The following is a 16,574-nucleotide window of genomic DNA, read 5'->3' as shown; positions in this document are numbered from 1 at the left end:
TATGTCAGAAAGACCCCTTTGCTCTCAGCCGTGCCCTTCATTGCTCTAGACGTGGAATGCACAATGCACTGGCTCCCCCCCTCAAGGGGCGATAAGCCACAGACCATCGTCATTCCATCTCTTTAGGAAGCTGAGCAAGAACTCGCTTTCAACAGTGCTCTCTCTGTGTCCTGGCAACATATCATACAAAGGCAGCTGATATGCCATTTCTTTTCAGCGCTTAACTCGCAGATTTGGAACTTCTGCTCCTGCCCCATTTCCAGCTTGCCAAACCATCTCAGACGGAATGTCTACATCTTCCCCTTCAGCAACGGGGACGAGGCCCAGATGACTGTGCTTCCGCATGCTTAGCAGGAGCAGACAATAGGTTTTTACAAACCGCCATTGTGCACTGGGTCAGAGAGTGTCAGAATGCACCTATGTCAGAAAGGGCCCTTTGCTGTCAGCCGTGCCCTCCATTGCTCTAGAGGTGGAAGGCACAAAGCACTGCCTCCATCCTTCAATTGGAGACAAGCCATAAACTGTCTTGCCTCCAGCTCTTTAGGAAGCTGACAGACAACTCGCTTTCCACAGTCCTGTTACAGCAGACCGGGGAAATTCTCATACAAAGGCAGCTCAAATGGCATTTCTTCCCAGCCCTTAACTCGCAGCTTAGGACTCCAGTTTCTGCCGCAATTCCACCTTGCCAACCCGGCTCAGACGAAATGCCTACATCTTCCCCTGAAGCAACTGGGCTGAGTCCCAAATGATTGAGCGTCCACGTGCTTAGGAGGAGATAGACTGCACGCCTTTTTCCAACCACCATTGCGCACTGCTGGAGAGAGTGTCGCAAAGCAGCTATGTCAGAAAGACCCCTATGCTCTCAGCCGTGCCCTTCATTGCTCTAGACGTGGAATGCACAATGCACTGGCTCCCCCCCTCAAGGGGCGACAAGCCACAGACCATCTTCCTTCCATCTCTTTAGGAAGCTGAGCAAGAACTCGCTTTCAACAGTGCTCTTTCTGTGTCCTGGCAACATCTCATACAAAGGCAGTTGATATGCCATTTCTTTTCAGCGCTTAACTCGCAGATTTGGAACTTCTGCTCCTGCCACATTTCCACCTTGCCAAGCCCGCTCAGATGAAATGTCTACCTCTTCCCCTTCAGCAACGGGGACGAGGCCCAGATGACTGTGCTTCCACATGCTTAGCAGGAGCAGACAATAGGCTTTTTACAAACCGCCATTGTGCAGTGGGTCATAGAGTGTCAGAATGCTCCTATGTCAGAAAGGGCCCTTTGCTCTCAGCCATGCCCTCCATTGCTCTAGAGGTGGAAGGCACAAAGCACTGCCTCCATCCTTCAATTGGAGACAAGCCAGCACCTGTCCTGCTTCCAGCTCTTTAGGAAGCTGGGAAAGCACTCGCATTCCACAGTTCTCTTACAGCGTCCTGGGAACGTCTCATACAAAGGCAGCTGAACACCGTGTCTTTTCAGCCCTTAACTCACCAATCTGCAACATCTGCTTCTGCCGCATTTCCACCTTGCCAACCCGGGTCAGACGAAATGCCTACATCTTCCCCTGAAGCGACTGTGCTGATTCCCAAATGATTGAGCATCCACATGCTTAGGAGGTGATAAACTGCCTGCATTTTTCCAACCACCATTTTACACTGCTTAGAGAGCGTCGGAAAGCAGCTATGTCAGAAAGGCCCCTTTGCTCTCAGCCATGCCCTCCATTGCTCTCGAGGTGGAAGGCACAAGGCACTGGTTCTGGATCCACCCCTCAATGGGAGACAAACCACATCTTGGCCTGCTTCCAGCTCTTTAGGAAGTGGAGAAAAAACTCCCTTTCCACAGTGCTCTTACAGCGTCCTGGGAACATCTCATACAAAGGAGGCTGAACGCCGTTTCTTTTCAGCAGTTTACTCGCCAGTCTGGGACATCTGCATCCTGCACGTTTCCACCTTGCCAACCCGGCTCAGGCGAAATGCCTTCATCTTCCCCTTGAGCAATAGGGATGAGGCCCTTAGGATTGTGGTTCCACATGCTGAGGAGGAGAGAGACAATAGGCTTTTAACTAACCACGAAGTGCAACGGTTGGGAGAGTGTCAGAAAGCACCAATGGCAGAAAGACCCCTTTACTCTCAGCCGCGCCCTCCATTGCTTTAGAGGTGAAAGGCACAAAGCACTGTCTCCATCCATCAATGGGAGACAAGCCATAAACTGTCTTGCCTCCAGCTCTTTAGGAAGCTGGGAAAGAACTCGCCTTCCACAGTGCTGTTACAGCATAGTAGGAAACTCTCATACAGAGGAAGCTGCAACGCCATTTCTTCCCGGTGCTTAACTGGCCGCTTTAGGACTTCCGCTTCTGCCACAGTTCCACCTTGCCAACCCGGCTCAGACGAAATGCCTACATCTTGCCCTTAAGCAACGGTGGCGAAGCCCACATGATTGTGCTGCCACATGCTTAGCAGGAGCAGACAATAGGCTTTTTACAAACCGCCATTGTGCACTGGGTCAGAGAGTGTTCAGAATGCACCTATGTCAGAAAGGGCCCTTTGCTCTCCGCTGTGCCCTCCATTGCTCTAGAGTTGGAAGGCACAAAGCACTGCCTCCATCCTTCAATTGGAGACAAGCCATAAACTGTCTTGCCTCCAGTTGTTTAGGAAGCTGACAAACAACTCGCTTTCCACAGTCCTGTTACAGCAGACCGGGGAACTTCTCATACAAAGGCAGCTCCAATGGCATTTCTTCCCAGCCCTTAACTCGCAGCTTAGGACTCCTGCTTCTGCCGCAATTCCACCTTGCCAACCCGGCTCAGACGAAATGCCTACATCTTCCCCTGAAGCAACTGTGCTGAGTCCCAAATGATTGAGCGTCCACGTGCTTAGGAGGCGATAGACCGCACGCCTTTTTCGAACCACCACTGCGCACTGCTGTAGAGAGTGTCGGAAAGCAGCTATGTCAGAAAGACCCCTTTGCTCTCAGCCATGACCTTCATTGCTCTAGACGTGGAATGCACAATGCACTGGCTCCCCCGCTCAAGGGGCGACAAGCCACAGACCATCTTCCTTCCATCTCTTTAGGAAGCTGAGCAAGAACTCGCTTTCAACAGTGCTCTTTCTGTCTCCTGGCAACATCTCATACAAAGGCAGCTGATATGCCATTTCTTTTCAGCGCTTAACTCGCAGATTTGGAACTTCTGCTCCTGCCACATTTCCACCTTGCCAACCTGGCTCAGACGAAATGTCTACATCTTCCCCTTCAGCTACGGGGACAAGGCCCAGATGACTGTGCTTCCGCATGCTTAGCAGGAGCAGACAATAGGCTTTTTACAAACCGCCATTGTGCACTGGGTCAGAGTGTGTCAGAATGCAACGATGTCAGAAAGGGCCCTTTGCTCTCAGCCGTGCCCTCCATTGCTCCAGAGGTGGAAGGCACAAAGCACTGCCTCCATCCTTCAATTGGAGACAAGCCAGCAACTGTCCTGCTTCCAGCTCTTTAGGAAGCTGGGAAAGCACTCGCATTCCACAGTGCTGTTACAGCGTCCTGGGACCGTCTCATACAAAGGCAGCTGAACACCGTGTCTTTTCAGCCCTTAACTCACCAATCTGCAACATCTGCTTCTGCCGCTTTTCCACCTTCCCAACCCGGCTCAGACGAAATGCCTACATCTTCCCCTGAAGCGACTGTGCTGATTCCCAAATGATTGAGCATCCACATGCTTAGGTGGCGATAAACTGCATGCCTTTTTCCAACCACCATTTTACACTGCTTAGAGAGCGTCGGAAAGCAGCTATGTCAGAAAGGCCCCTTTGCTCTCAGCCATGCCCTCCATTGCTCTCGAGGTGGAAGGCACAAGGCACTGGTTCTGGATCCACCCCTCAATGGGAGACAAAACACATCTTGGCCTGCTTCCAGCTCTTTAGGAAGTGGAGAAGAAACTCCCTTTCCACAGTGCTCTTACAGCGTCCTGGGAACATCTCATACAAGGAGGCTGAACGCCGTTTCTTTTCAGCACTTCACTCGCCAGTCTGGGACATCTGCATCCTGCACGTTTCCACCTTGCCAACCCGGCTCAGACGAAATGCCTACAACTTCCCCTTGAGCAATGGGGATGAGGCCCATAGGATTGTGGTTCCACATGCTGAGGAGGAGAGAGACAGTAGGCTTTTAACTAACCAGGAAGTGCAACGGTTGGAAGAGTGTCAGAAAGCACCAATGGCAGGAAGACCCCTTTACTCTCAGCCGCGCCCTCCATTGCTGTAGAGGTGGAAGGCACAAAGCACGGCCTCCATCCTTCAATGGGAGACAAGCCATAAACTGTCTTGCCTCCAGCTCTTTAGGAAGCTGGGAAAGAACTCGCCTTCCACAGTGCTGTTACAGTGTACGAGGAAACACTCATACAGAGGCAGCTCAAACGCCATTTCTTCCCAGTGCTTAACTGGCCGCTTTAGGACGTCTGCTTCTGCCACATTTCCACCTTGCCAACCCGGCTCAGACGAAATGCCTACGTCTTCCCCTTAAGCAACGGGGGCGAAGCCCACATGATTGTGCTGCCACATGCTTAGCAGGAGCAGACAATAGGCTTTTTACAAACCGCCATTTTGCACTGGGTCAGAGAGTGTCAGAATGCACCTATGTCAGAAAGGGCCCTTTGCTCTCAGCCGTGCCCTCCATTGCTCTAGAGGTGGAAGGCACAAAGCACTGCCTCCATCCTTCAATTGGAGACAAGCCATAAACTGTGTTGCATCCAGCTCTTTAGGAAGCTGACAAGCAAGTCGCTTTCCACAGTCCTGTTACAGCAGACTGGGGAACTTCTCATACAAAGGCAGCTCAAATGGCATTTCTTCCCAGCCATTAACTCGCAGCTTTAGGACTCCTGCTTCTTCCGCAATTCCACCTGGCCAATCCGGCTCAGACGAAATGCCTACATCTTCCTCTGAAGCAACTGGGCTGAGTCCCAAATGATTGAGCGTCCACGTGCTTAGGAGGCGATAGACTGCAAGCTTTTTCCAACCACCATTGTGCACAGCTGGAGAGAGTGTCAGAAAGCAGCTATGTCAGAAAGACCCCTTTGCTCTCAGCCGTGCCCTTCATTGCTCTAGACGTGGAATGCACAATGCACTGGCTCCCCCCCTCAATGGGCGACAAGCCACAGACCATCTTCCTTCCATCTCTTTAGGAAGCTGAGCAAGAACTCGCTTTCAACAGTGCTCTTTCTGTGTCCTGGCAACATCTCATACAAAGGCAGCTGATATGCCATTTCTTTTCTGCGCTTAACTCGAAGATTTGGAACTTCTGCTCCTGCCACATTTCCACCTTGCCAACCTGGCTCAGACGAAATGTCTACATCTTCCCCTTCAGCAACGGGGACGAGGCCCAGATGACTGTGCTTCCGCATGCTTAGCAGGAGCAGACAATAGGCTTTTTACAAACAGCCATTGTGCACTGGGTCAGAGAGTGTCAGAATGCACCTATGTCAGAAAGGGCCCTTTGCTCTCAGCCGTGCCCTCCATTGCTCTAGAGGTTGAAGGCACAAAGCACTGCCTCCATCCTTCAATTGGAGACAAGCCAGCAACTGTCCTGCTTCCAGCTATTTAGGAAGCTTGGAAAGCACTCGTATTCCACAGTGCTCTTACAGCGTCCTGGGAACGTCTCATACAAAGGCAGCTGAACACCGTGTCTTTTCAGCCCTTAACTCACCAATCTGCAACATGTGCTTCTGCCGCATTTCCACCTTCCATCCCAGCTCAGACGAAATGCCTACATCTTCCCCTGAAGCGACTGTGCTGATTCCGAAATGATTGAGCATCCACATGCTTAGGAGGCGATAAACTGCATGCCTTTTTCCAACCACCATTTTACACTGCTCAGAGAGCGTCGGAAAGCAGCTATGTCAGAAAGGCCCCTTTGCTCTCAGCCATGCCCTCCATTGCTCTAGAGGTAGAAGTCACAAGGCACTGGTTCTGGATCGACCCCTCAATTGGAGACATAAAACATCTTGGCCTGCTTCCAGCTCTTTAAGAATTGGAGAAAAATCTCCCTTTTCACAGTGCTCTCACAGCGTCCTGGGAACATCTCATACAAAGGAGGCTGAACGCCGTTTCTTTTCAGCACTTCACTCGCCAGTCTGGGACATCAGCATCCTGCACGTTTCCACCTTGCCAACCCGGCTCAGACGAAATGCCTACATCTTCCCCTTGAGCAATGGGGATGAGGCCCATAGGATTGTGGTTCCACATGCTGAGGAGGAGAGAGACAATAGGCTTTTAACTAACCACGAAGTGCAACGGTTGGGAGAGTGTCAGAAAGCACCAATGGCGGAAACACCCCTTTACTCTCAGCCGCGCCCTCCATTGCTGTAGAGGTGGAAGGCACAAAGCACGGCCTCCATAATTCAATGGGAGACAAGCCATAAACTGTCTTGCCTCCAGCTCTTTAGGAAGCTGGGAAAGAACTCGCCTTCCACAGTGCTGTTACAGCATACGAGGAAACTCTCATACAGAGGCAGCTCAAACGCCATTTCTTCCCAGTGCTTAAGTGGCCGCTTTAGGACTTCCGCTTCTGCCACAGTTCCACCTTGCCAACCCGGCTCAGACGAAATGCCTACATCTTCCCCTTAAGCAACGGGGGCGAAGCCCACATGATTGTGCTTCCACATGCTTAGCAGGAGCAGACAATAGGCTTTTTACAAACCGCCATTTTGCACTGGGTCAGAGAGTGTCAGAATGCACCTATGTCAGAAAGGGCCCTTTACTCTCAGCCGTGCCCTCCATTGCTCTAGAGGTGGAAGGCACAAAGCACTGCCTCCATCCTTCAATTGGAGACAAGCCATAAACTGTCTTGCCTCCAGCTCTTTAGGAAGCTGACAAACAACTCGCTTTCCACAGTCCTGTTACAGCAGACCGGGGAAATTCTCATACAAAGGCAGCTCAAATGGCATTTCTTCCCAGCCCTTAACTCGCAGCTTTAGGACTCCTGCTTCTGTCGCAATTCCACCTTGCCAACCCGGCTCAGACCAAATGCCTACATCTTCCCCTGAAGCAACTGTGCTGAGTCCAAAATGATTGAGCGTCCACGTGCTTAGGAGGCGATAGACTGCACTCCTTTTTCCAGCCACCATTGTTCACTGCTGGAGAGAGTGTCGGAAAGCAGCTATGTCAGGAAGACCCCTTTGCTCTCAGCCGTACCCTTCATTGCTCTAGACGTGGAATGCACAATGCACTGGCTCCCCCCCTCAAGGGGCGACAAGCCACAGACCATCTTCCTTCCATCTCTTTAGGAAGCTGAGCAAGAACTCGCTTTCAACAGTGCTCTTTCGGTGTCCTGGCAACATCGCATACAAAGGCAGCTGATATGCCATTTCTTTTCAGCGCTTAACTCGCAGATTTGGAACTTCTGCTCCTGCCACATTTCCACCTTGCCAACCCGGCTCAGACGAAATGTATACATCTTCCCCTTCAGCAACGGGGATGAGGCTCAGATGACTGTGCTTCCGCATGCTTAGCAGGAGCAGACAATAGGCTTTTTACAAACCGCCATTGTGCACTGGGTCAGAGAGTGTCAGAATGCACCTATGTCAGAAAGGGCCCTTTGCTCTCAGCCGTGCCCTCCATTGCTCTAGAGGTGGAAGGCACAAAGCACTGCCTCCATCCTTCAATTGGAGACAAGCCAGCAACTGGCCTGCTTCCAGCTCTTTAGGAAGCTGGGAAAGCACTCGCATTCCACAGTGCTCCTACAGAGTCCTGGGAACGTCTCATACAAAGGCAGCTGAACACCGTGTCTTTTCAGCCCTTAACTCACCAATCTGCAACATCTGCTTCAGCCGCATTTCCACCTTGCCAACCCGGCTCAGACGAAATGCCTACATCTTCCCCTCAAGCGACTGTGCTGATTCCCAAATGATTGAGCATCCACATGCTTAGGAGGCGATAAACTGCATGCCTTTTTCCAACCACCATTTTACACTGCTTAGAGAGCGTCGGAAAGCAGCTATGTCAGAAAGGCCCCTTTGATCTCAACCAGGCCCTAAATTGCTCTCGAGGTGGAAGGCACAAGGCACTGGTTCTGGATCCACCCCTCAATGGGAGACAAACCACATCTTGGCCTGCTTCCAGCTCTTTAGGAAGTGGAGAAAAAACTCCCTTTCCACAGTGCTCTTACAGCGTCCGGGGAACATGTCATACAAAGGAGGCTGAACGCCGTTTCTTTTCAGCACTTCACTCGCCAGTCTGGGACATCTGCATCCTGCACGTTTCCACCTTGCCAACCCGGCTCAGACGAAATGCCTACATCTTCCCCTTGAGCAATGGGGATGAGGCCCATAGGATTGTGGTTCCACATGCTGAGGAGGAGAGAGACAATAGGCTTTTAACTAACCACGAAGTGCAACGTTTGGGAGAGTGTCAGAAAGCACCAATGGCAGAAAGACCCCTTTGCTCTCAGCCGCGCCCTCCATTGCTGTAGAGGTGGAAGGCACAAAGCACTGCCTCCATCCTTCAATGGGAGACAAGCCATAAACTGTCTTGCCTCCAGCTCTTTAGGAAGCTGGGAAAGAACGCGCTTTCCACAGTGCTGTTACAGCATATGAGGAAACACTCATACAGAGGCAGCTCAAACGCCATTTCTTCCCAGTGCTTAACTGGCCGCTTTAGGACTTCCGCTTCTGCCACAGTTCCACCTTGCCAACCCGGCTCAGTCGAAATGCCTCCATCTTCCCCTTAAGGAACGGGGGCGAAGCCCACATGATTGTGCTTCCACATGCTTAGCAGGAGCAGACAATAGAATTTTTACAAACCGCCATTGTGCACTGGGTCAGAGAGTGTCAGAATGCACCTATGTCAGAAACGGCCCTTTACTCTCAGCCATGCCCTCCATTGCTCTAGTGGTGGAAGGCACAAAGCACTGCCTCCATCCTTCAATTGGAGACAAGCCATAAAATGTCTTGCCTCCAGCTCTTTAGGAAGCTGACAAACAACTCGCTTTCCACAGTCCTGTTACAGCAGACTGGGGAACTTCTCATACAAAGGCAGCTCAAATGGCATTTCTTCCCAGCCCTTAACTCGCAGCTTAGGACTCCAGCTTTTGCCGCAATTCCACCTTGCCAACCCGGCTCAGACCAAATGCCTACATCTTCCCCTGAAGCAACTGGGCTGAGTCCCCAATGATTGAGCCTCCACGTGCTTAGGAGGCGATAGACTGCACGCCTTTTTCCAACCACCATTGCGCACTGCTGGAGAGAGTGTCGGAAAGCAGCTATGTCAGAAAGACCCCTTTGCTCTCAGCCATGCCCTTCATTGCTCTAGACGTGGAATGCACAATGCACTGGCTCCCCCCCTCAAGGGGCGACAAGCCACAGACCATCTTCCTTCCATTTCTTTAGGAAGCTGAGAAAGAACTCGCTTTCAACAGTGCTCTTTCTGTGTCCTGGCAACATCTCATACAAAGGCAGCTGATATGCCATTTCTTTTCAGCGCTTAACTCGCAGATTTGGAACTTCTGCTCCTGCCACATTTACAGCTTGCCAACCCGGCTCAGTCGAAATGTCTACATCTTCTGCTTCAGCAACGGGGATGAGGCCCAGATGACTGTGCTTCCGCATGCTTAGCAGGAGCAGACAATGGGCTTTTTACAAACCGCCATTGTGCACTGGGTCAGAGAGTGTAAGAATGCACCTATGTCAGAAAGGGCCCTTTGCTCTCAGCCGTGCCCTCCATTGCTCTAGAGGTGGAAGGCACAAAGCACTGCCTCCATCCTTCAATTGGAGACAAGCCAGCAACTGTCCTGCTTCCAGCTCTTTAGGAAGCTGGGAAAGCACTCGCCTTCCACAGTGCTCTTGCAGCGTCCTGGGAACGTCTCATACAAAGGCAGCTGAACACCGTGTCTTTTCAGCCCTTAACTCACCAATCTGCAACATCTGCTTCTGTCGCATTTCCACCTTGCTAACCCGGCTCAGACGAAATGCCTACATCGTCCCCTCAAGCGACTGTGCTGATTCCCAAATGATTGAGCATCCACTTGCTTAGGAGACGATAAACTGCATGCCTTTTTCCAACCACCATTTTACACTGCTTAGAGAGCGTCAGAAAGCAGCTATGTCAGAAATGCCCCTTTGCTCTCAGCCATGCCCTCCATTGCTCTTGAGGTGGAAGGCACAAGGCACTGGTTCTGGATCCACCCCTCAATGGGAGACAAAACACATCTTGGCCTGCTTCCAGCTCTTTAGGAAGTGGAGAAGAAACTCCCTTTCCACAGTGCTCTTACAGCGTCCTGGGAACATCTCATACAAAGGAGGCTGAACGCCGTTTCTTTTCAGCACTTCACTCGCCAGTCTGGGACATCTGCATCCTGCACGTTTCCACCTTGCCCACACGGGTCAGACGAAATGCCTACATCTTCCACTTGATCAATGAGGATGAGGCCCATAGAATTGTGGTTCCACATGCTGAGGAGGACAGAGACAATAGGCTTTTAACTAACCACGAAGTGCAACGGTTGGGAGAGTGTCAGTAAACACCAATGGCAGAAAGACCCCTTTGCTCTCAGCCGGGCCCTGCATTGCTGTAGAGGTAGAAGGCACAAAGCACTGTCTCCATCCTTCAATGGGAGACAAGCCATAAACTGTCTTGCCTCCAGCTCTTTAGGAAGTTGGGAAAGAACTCGCTTTCCACAGTGCCGTGACAGCATACGAGGAAACACTCATACAGAGGCAGCTCAAACGCCGTTTCTTCCCAGTGCTTATCTGGCCGCTTTAGGACTTCCGCTTCTGCCACAGTTCCACCTTGCCAACCCGGCTCAGACGAAATGCCTACATCTTCCCCTTAAGGAACGGGGAAGAGGCCCACATGATTGTGCTGCCACATGCTTAGCAGGAGCAGACAATAGGCTTTTTACAAACCGCCATTTTGCACTGGGTCAGAGAGTGTCAGAATGCACCTATGTCAGAAAGGGCCCTTTGCTCTCAGCCGTGCCCTCCATTGCTCTAGAGGTGGAAGGCACAAAGCACTGCCTCCATACTTCAATTGGAGACAAGCCATAAACTCTCTTGCCTCCAGCTCTTTAGGAAGCTGACAAACAACTCGCTTTCCACAGTCCTGTTACAGCAGACCGGGAAACTTCTCATACAAAGGCAGCTCAAATGGCATTTCTTCCCAGCCCTTAACTCACAGCTTTAGGACTCCTGCTTCTGCCGCAATTCCACCTTGCCAACCCCGCTCAAACGAAATGCCTACATCTTCCCCTGAATAAACTGGTCTGATTGCAAAATGATTGAGCCTCCACGTGCTTAGGAGGCGATAGACTGCAGGCCTTTTTCCAACCACCATTGCGCACTGCTGGAGAGAGTGTCGGAAAGCAGCTATGTCAGAAAGACCCCTATGCTCTCAGCCGTGCCCTTCATTGCTCTAGACGTGGAATGCACAATGCACTGGCTCCCCCCCTCAAGGGGCGACAAGCCTCAGACCATCTTCCTTCCATCTCTTTAGGAGTCTGAGCAGGAAGTCGCTTTCAACAGTGCTCTTTCTGTGTCCTGGCAGCATCTCATACAAAGGCAGCTGATATGCCATTTCTTTTCAGCGCTTAACTCGCAGATTTGGAACTTCTGCTCCTGCCACATTTCCACCCTGCCAACTTGGCTCAGACGAAATGTCTACCTCTTCCCCTTCAGCAACGGGGACGAGGCCCAGATGACTGTGCTTCCGCATGCTTAGCAGGAGCAGACAATAGGCTTTTTACAAACCGCCATTGTGCACTGGGTCAGAGAGTGTCAGAATGCACCTATGTCAGAAAGGGCCCTTTGCTCTCAGCCATGCCCTCCATTGCTCTCGAGGTGGAAGGCACAAGGCACTGGTTCTGGATCCACCCCTCAATGGGAGACAAACCACATCTTGGCCTGCTTCCAGCTCTTTAGGAAGTGGAGAAAAAACTCCCTTTCCACAGTGCTCTTACAGCGTCCTGGGAACATCTCATACAAAGGAGGCTGAACACCGTTTCTTTTCAGCACTTCACTCGCCAGTCTGGGACATCTGCATCCTGCACGTTTCCACCTTGCCAACCAGGCTCAGACGAAATGCCTACATCTTCCCCTTAAGCAACGGGGGCGAAGCCCACATGATTGTGCTGCCACATGCTTAGCAGGAGCAGACATAGGCTTTTTACAAACCGCCATTGTGCACTGGGTCAGAGAGTGTCAGAATGCACCTATGTCAGAAAGGGCCCTTTGCTCTCAGCCGTGCCCTCCATTGCTCTAGAGGTGGAAGGCACAAAGCACTGCCTCCATCCTTCAATTGGAGACAAGCCATAAACTGTCTTGCCTCCAGCTGTTTAGGAAGCTGACAAACAACTCGCTCTCCACAGTCCTGTTGCAGCAGACCGGGGAACTTCTCATACAAAGGCAGCTCAAATGGCATTTCTTCCCAGCCCTTAACTCGCAGCTTTAGGACTCCTGCTTCTGCCGCAATTCCACCTTGCCAACCCGGCTCAGAGGAAATGCCTACATCTTCCCCTGAAGCAACTGGGCTGAGTCCCAAATGATTGAGCGTCCACGTGCTTAGGAGGCGATAGACTGCACGCCTTTTTCCAACCACCATTGTGCACTGCTGGAGAGAGTGTCGGAAAGCAGCTATGTCAGAAAGACCCCTTTGCTCTCAGCCGTGCCCTTCATTTCTCTAGACGTGGAATGCAAAAGGCACTGGCTCACCCCCTCAAGGGGCGACAAGCCACAGACCATCTTCCTTCCATCTCTTTAGGAAGCTGAGCAAGAACTCGCTTTCAACAGAGCTCTTCCTGTGTCCAGGCTACATCTCATACAAAGGCAGCAGACACGCCATTTCTTTTCAGCGCTTAACTCGCAGATTTGGAACTTCTGCTCCTGCCACATTTCCAGCTTGCCAACCCGGCTCAGACGAAATGTCTACCTCTTCCCCTTCAGCAACTGGGACGAGGCCCAGATGACTGTGCTTCCGCATGCTTAGCAGGAGCAGACAATAGGCTTTTTACAAACCGCCATTGTGCACTGGGTCAGAGAGTGTCAGAATGCACCTATGTCAGAAAGGGCCCTTTGCTCTCAGCCATGCCCTCCATTGCTCTCGAGGTGGAAGGCACAAGGCACTGGTTCTGGATCCACCCCTCAATGGGAGACAAACCACATCTTGGCCTGCTTCCAGCTCTTTAGGAAGTGGAGAAAAAACTCCCTTTCCACAGTGCTCTTACAGCGTCCTGGGAACATCTCATATAAAGGAGGCTGAACACCGTTTCTTTTCAGCACTTCACTCGCCAGTCTGGGACATCTGCATCCTGCACGTTTCCACCTTGCCAACCAGGCTCAGACGAAATGCCTACAGCTTCCCCTTAAGCAACGGGGGCGAAGCCCACGTGATTGTGCTGCCACATGCTTAGCAGGAGCAGACATAGGCTTTTTACAAACCGCCATTGTGCACTGGGTCAGAGAGTGTCAGAATGCACCTATGTCAGAAAGGGCCCTTTGCTCTCAGCCGTGCCCTCCATTGCTCTAGAGGTGGAAGGCACAAAGCACTGCCTCCATCCTTCAATTGGAGACAAGCCATAAACTGTCTTGCCTCCAGCTGTTTAGGAAGCTGACAAACAACTCGCTCTCCACAGTCCTGTTGCAGCAGACCGGGGAACTTCTCATACAAAGGCAGCTCAAATGGCATTTCTTCCCAGCCCTTAACTCGCAGCTTTAGGACTCCTGCTTCTGCCGCAATTCCACCTTGCCAACCCGGCTCAGAGGAAATGCCTACATCTTCCCCTGAAGCAACTGGGCTGAGTCCCAAATGATTGAGCGTCCACGTGCTTAGGAGGCGATAGACTGCACGCCTTTTTCCAACCACCATTGTGCACTGCTGGAGAGAGTGTCGGAAAGCAGCTATGTCAGAAAGACCCCTTTGCTCTCAGCCGTGCCCTTCATTTCTCTAGACGTGGAATGCAAAAGGCACTGGCTCACCCCCTCAAGGGGCGACAAGCCACAGACCATCTTCCTTCCATCTCTTTAGGAAGCTGAGCAAGAACTCGCTTTCAACAGAGCTCTTCCTGTGTCCAGGCTACATCTCATACAAAGGCAGCTGACACGCCATTTCTTTTCAGCGCTTAACTCGCAGATTTGGAACTTCTGCTCCTGCCACATTTACAGCTTGCCAACCCGGCTCAGACGAAATGTCTACATCTTCCCCTTCAGCAACGGGGATGAGGCCCAGATGACTGTGCTTCCGCATGCTTAGCAGGAGCAGACAATAGGCTTTTTACAAATCGCCATTGTGCACAGGGTCAGAGAGTGTCAGAATGCACCTATGTCAGAAAGGGCCCTTTGCTGTCAGCCGTGCCCTCCATTGCTCTAGAGGTGGAAGTCACAAAGCACTGCCTCCATCCTTCAATTGGAGACAAGCCAGCAACTGTCCTGCTTCCAGCTCTTTAGGAAGCTGGGAAAGCACTCGCATTCCACAGTGCTCGTACAGCGTCTTGGGAATGTCTCATACAAAGGCAGATGAACACCGTGTCTTTTCAGCCCTTAACTCACCAATCTCCAACATCTGCTTCTGCCGCATTTCCACCTTGCCTACCCGGCTCAGACGAAATGCCTACATCTTCCCCTGAAGCGACTGTGCTGATTCCCAAATGATTGAGCATCCACATGCTTAGGAGGCGATAAACTGCATGCCTTTTTCCAGCCACCATTTTACACTGTTTAGAGAGCGTCAGAAATCAGCAATGTGAGACAGGCCACTTTGCTCTCAGCCATGCCCTCCATTGCTCTCGGGGTGGAAGGCACAAGGCACTGGTTCTGGATCCACCCCTCAATGGGAGACAAATCACATCTTGTCCTGTCTCCAGCTCTTTAGGAAGTGGAGAATAAACTTCCTTTCCACAGTGCTCTTACAGCGTCCTGGGAACATCTCATACAAAGGAGTCTGAACGCCGTTTCTTTTCAGCACTTCACTCGCCAGTCTGGGACAGCTGCATCCTGCACGTTTCCACCTTGCCAACCCGGCTCAGACGAAATGCCTACATCTTCCCCTTGAGCAATGGGGATGAGGCCCAAAGGATTGTGGTTCCACATGCTGAGGAGGAGAGAGGCAATAGGCTTTTAACTAACCACGAAGTGCAACGGTTGGGAGAGTGTTAGAAGGCACCAATGGCAGAAACACCCCTTTACTCTCAGCCGCGCCCTCCATTGCTGTAGAGTTGGAAGGCACAAAGCACTGCCTCCATCCTTCAATGGGAGACAAGCCATAAACTGTCTTGCCTCCAGCTCTTTAGGAAGCTGGGAAACAACTCGCTTTCCACAGTGCTCTTACAGCATACGAGGAAACTCTCATACAGAGGCAGCTCAAACGCCATTTCTTCCCAGTGCTTAACTGGCCGCTTTAGGACTTGCGCTTCTGCCACATTTCCACCTTGCGAACCGGGCTCAGACGAAATGCCTACATCTTCCCCATAACCAACAGGGGCGAAGCTCACATGATTGTACTGCCACATGCTTAGCAGGAGCAGACAATAGGCTTTTTACAAGCCGCCCTTGTGCACTGGGTCAGAGAGTGTCAGAATGCACCTATGTCAGAAAGGGCCCTTTGCTCTCAGCCGTGCCCTCCATTGCTCTAGAGGTGGAAGGCACAAGGCACTGCCTCCATCATTCAAATGGAGACAAGCCATAAACTGTCTTGCCTCCAGCTCTTTAGGAAGCTCACAAACAACTCGCTTTCCACAGTCCTCTTACAGCAGACCGGGGAACTTCTCAGACTAAGGCAGCTGAAATGGCATTTCTTACCAGCCCTTAACTCGCAGCTTTAGGACTCCTGCTTCTGCCGCAATTCCACCTTGCCAACCCGGCTCAGACGAAATGCCTACATCTTCCCCTGAAGCAACTGGGCTGAGTCCCCAATGATTGAGCGTCCACGTGCTTAGGAGGCGATAGACTGCACGCCTTTTTCCAACCACCATTCTGCACTGCTGGAGAGAGTGTCGGAAAGCAGCTATGTCAGAAAGACCCCTTTGAACTCAGCCATGCCCTTCATTGCTCTAGATGTGGAATGCACAATGCACTGGCTCCCCCCCTCAAGGGGCGACAAGCCACAGACCATCTTCCTTCCATCTCTTTAGGAAGCTGAGCAAGAACTCGCTTTCAACAGTGCTCTTTCTGTGTCCTGGCAACATCTCATACAAAGGCAGCTGATATGCCATTTCTTTTCAGCGCTTAACTCGCAGATTTGGAACGTCTGCTCCTGCCACATGTCCACCTTGCCAACCCGGCTCAGACGAAATGTCTACATCTTCCCCTTCAGCAACGGGGACGAGGCCCAGATGACTGTGCTTCCGCATGCTTAGCAGGAGCAGACAATAGGCTTTCTACAAACCGCCATTGTGCACTGGGTCAGAGAGAGTCAGAATGCACCTATGTCAGAAAGGGCCCTTTGCTCTCAGCTGTGGCCTGCATTGCTCTAGTGGTCGAAGGCACAAAGCACTGCCTCCATCCTTCAATCGGAGACTAGCCAGCAACTGGCCTGCTTCCAGCCCTTTAGGAAGCTGGGAAAGCACTCGCATTCCAAAGTGCTCTTGCAGCGTCCTGGGAACGTCTCATACAA

The sequence above is a fragment of the Equus caballus genome, chromosome 17, assembly GCF_041296265.1.
Source record: "Equus caballus isolate H_3958 breed thoroughbred chromosome 17, TB-T2T, whole genome shotgun sequence".
NCBI lineage: Eukaryota > Metazoa > Chordata > Mammalia > Perissodactyla > Equidae > Equus > Equus caballus.
The sequence above is the reverse complement of the archived record's forward strand: the minus strand, read 5'-3'. Positions refer to the sequence as shown.